The sequence below is a fragment of the Salvia hispanica genome, chromosome 2 (genome assembly GCF_029641045.1).
Source record: "Salvia hispanica isolate PSC_SH4W2 chromosome 2, Shi_PSC_v1, whole genome shotgun sequence".
Lineage (NCBI taxonomy): Eukaryota > Viridiplantae > Streptophyta > Magnoliopsida > Lamiales > Lamiaceae > Salvia > Salvia hispanica.
In genome coordinates this window covers 13359034-13362725 of record NC_142693.1, presented here as the reverse complement: position 1 = coordinate 13362725, position 3692 = coordinate 13359034, and the positions used below count along the sequence as shown (strand labels likewise).

Genomic DNA, 3692 nt, shown 5'->3' with positions numbered 1-3692 from the left:
TGTTAATAATGTACATATTGCAGAGAATAATGTTGAAGATAACTTGAATTCATGCTCTTTGGGTTTACCAATCCATGGGTCTAAAGTAAATAGTAATATAAACTTATAACATAATAATAGTTTATTATGTCAAACCGATTCAAGTATTTTTTGTTATTTTTTTTATTATACCTGAATGTTCTGAAGAATTGAAGCAAGTATATAATGTAATTTAGATGTATGTTTGTAAATGAGTAAGTGCATATAACTGTAAATTGGGCTCAATATCTTACACTATTTGTTCGGAAATGCTACATTATTTAATTGATGCTCATACATTAAGTCAAGCACGAACTTCGATGTCTAGGTTGATACAATGCCCCATCCCCAAGGATAGCTTAACCCTAGGGGATGAGAACTAAGTTCGATCCATTGGGGTTTCATACGAGAAGTTGTAGGTGCTGCCACATCATTGTCCTCCATTTTTTCACGCATCTCTTGTCGTAGCCGGTGCGCTAATTCAGTGGGCATGTCATCGTCGAAGTCGTCATCGTAATCGACTCTGACCATCTTTGTACCTATTCAGAAACATATACATTTATTAGTTAAAATGGTACTCCCTCCGTCCCACAAAAGATGTCACACTTTCCTTTTTAGTTTGTCCCACAAAAGATGTCACATTTTCCCTTTTGGAAAAAGTTCTCTCTCACATGAATATAAAAGTTATATTTTCTCTCTCCATTTAACACACAAAACAAAACCTCCTAAAATCTCGTGCCGTCCCACAAGTGTGACATCTTTTGTGGGACGGAGGGAATACATTATTAGTAACTACAGAATTACATTGTCATCAAATTAGAGCTTATATTATAAAGGTAACTCAAAAAGTGTATTATGCATTTTAAATATATAACCCACAATAATGTACAACATAAAATAATGTAAATTTTTGTTTAAATAATGTACACGTGCTCAATGTAAACAGATATGCTCCAAATAATGTACCATAAATGTAGAACATCATAGTGAAGTAATGTACGAATGGATCACCATAATGTAGCATTTTTGTCAAAATAATGTAGAGAAAACAAAGTTCTTTCACAATATCATTTAATGTACATATTATGGCATAATAATGTAATAAAATCAGTACAAATATAGCTATATTATGTAGCAAAACATGATGTATAAAAGTAACATCTATAATGTACTAATCTATCTAAATGATGTAATAATCATAAATGTTTTAAGTCATGTACAAGTATGCGTGTATAAAGTAGCATTTTTTAACACAATAATGTACAAAAAAGCAATGATGTACAGAAACAAAGTTAAAATATGATGTAGCATTAATCAATTCGATAATGTAGTTTATGAAAACAAGAGTATAAAAAACCAGAGCATAATATAAAAAAAATGTACAACATCAGACTGAAGAAGCTTTCAAACTTGATTCACTACTTTAACAGCCCAAACAAGTATGAACAAAGAAAAAACAATGCCTAAAATCTACGAAATCAAAACAGCAATTGCGGAAACTGGCCCCAACTTTTACACAAATATACAATTTAAAACTTTAGTTGATGATATTTACAGTTTACAAATTCAATTTTGTACATCTGACACAATGACAACAACATCGGATAAACTAATTTACAGTATGAACACCCAATCGACGCCCAACTATAAAGCACCTACGTTTTCTTGGAAAACTTGACAACCAAATCGACGACTCAATCTCATCGAAATCAAATTTACAATTAAAATGAAAAAAAAGGAAACTTCTTTTGTTATAATGTAATTACTGAATGAAAATCAATTTCAACATTTTCAACACACAGCGGAGTGAATCACGTCGAAAAATTACCTGTGTTTTGAATCTAAAATCGTCGATCGAGTTCAAAAAGAGCCGATTCGAGACTAATGAACTTAGGTTTTACAAAATTGAACAATGATTTTGACAGAACGATCTTGTTCTTCAAGCCTTGAAGCGGAGAGAAATTAGGGTTCTCGAAGGGAGAGGCGGTTAGGGTTTGGATAGTCAGAATTGAGGGAGACGAAGGAGTGAGGGGATGGTGAGAGGTTGAGAATGGCAATCGTTTCTCAGAATAATCATGCTTCAATCTCGGATTTGTTGTTTAGAAACTGCTACATATAATTATTTGTTTACTATAATACCCTTTAATGTACAAAATCGGTGCAATAATGTAGGACGTGGAATTTAATCACATCCATTAGATTCTTAAATCCAATGGCCTATATTAATGTTGTGTTTAAGACTTAGAGGGTGTTAGGACCCTAATGCACCCCTATATATTATGGTCCAAGTGGACCTTAAGTGTTAAGTTCAAATGTATTTTCAGCCTTAGGATTAACTTGATGGATGGTTGAGATTCATATGTATATTCTTCTCCGTGTTACATTATTAGCACTTCCGAATTACATTATAGGGGTATATTTGGAACATCACCTAAATCACGCGATTTCAAAATGGAAGTTCCGAAATCTGCGGCAATTCACTACAACCAACCTCCCACATTCCCCTCACTCTCGATTTCCCACTCCAAAAGTAGCCCAATCAACTACAAAACCTAGTTCTCCCCAATTCTCACCGGGAAACCGAATTTACTCCCGTTTTTCACAATCAACAGATGGATATCGTACATTATTCCAACATACGACAACCTTTCAACAATAGACGATCGATTCCACTGATTTCTGCATCGGTCTACAATAGACTCTCGATTTCAGGTAATTTTCGAACATCAATTGTTTGGTTTTTGCAAATGGGTTTATGTTCATTACTGATTTCTTGAGTATATGGTGATTATCGATTCCAATAGTTTGTGTGTTTGTTCATCAATTATATTTTGGTTTTATGATCATTATCTATTTCAATTTCTAGATTTGTGTTCAAAGGGTAATTGTTGAGATTCTGTTCAATGGGTAATGAAGTGTGTGTTATTGTTTGGTTCGCTATAATGTAACCATTTAGTGGCGAGTAATGTATTGTGTTTTAGAAATGAGGTTCAATAAATAATTGAATTCTGTGTTGTTCTACATTATTGCGTTCAATGTTGTTCTATTCAACTTATTTTTTATCGAATGTTGGTTTCGGTGCATTGGGTATGGTTTAGGTTCTACTTCTTTATTGTTTCTATTATTTGGTTGTCAAATCTACATGGATAACTATTCAGATTTGCTTAATAGTGAATCGAAGTGTAATTTTGTGTAATTGTGAATCAATTTCATACATGATTTGTTTGGATGTGCTTCCTCGTTTAATACATGTTCATACAATGTTCCTCATTGATGTGCTATATTTTTGCGTAGTAATATGCTTTATTACATTAATACACTTCTTTGGAGATACATTATACGCTTAATACATGTTCATATAATGTTCTTGAGTGTGCTACATTATGTGCGTACATAGTAGTACATTATTGATGCATATATTTTACATTATGACCTGTTCTAATTTTTTACTAGTATGGTACATTATGTGCATTCACACTATAAAATTATTTACATTATGCTAAGTGTCATTTTCATTAATTACTATGTGATATACGCTACTTATTAGTGTAAGAATTTATGCACTAATAATGTAATTTGGAATTTACTGATAATGTACCATTTTGACTAATGAATGAATTTGCTTTTGAATAGATACAAAGAGGGTCAAATTTGAATTGGATGACAACTTCGAC

The 3692-nt window shown here is 32.4% G+C and overlaps 1 long non-coding RNA gene across 1 annotated transcript; it reads right to left on the bottom strand.

Annotated features, from left to right (window-relative positions):
- Positions 1–218: 218 nt before the first annotated feature.
- Positions 219–2109, bottom strand: LOC148931611 (uncharacterized). The gene is made up of 2 exons (XR_016135486.1): positions 1847–2109; positions 219–557 (listed from the first exon to the last, which is right to left on the bottom strand). It is a non-coding gene; the product is annotated as an uncharacterized LOC148931611 (long non-coding RNA).
- Between the last annotated feature and the right edge of the window lie 1583 nt (positions 2110–3692).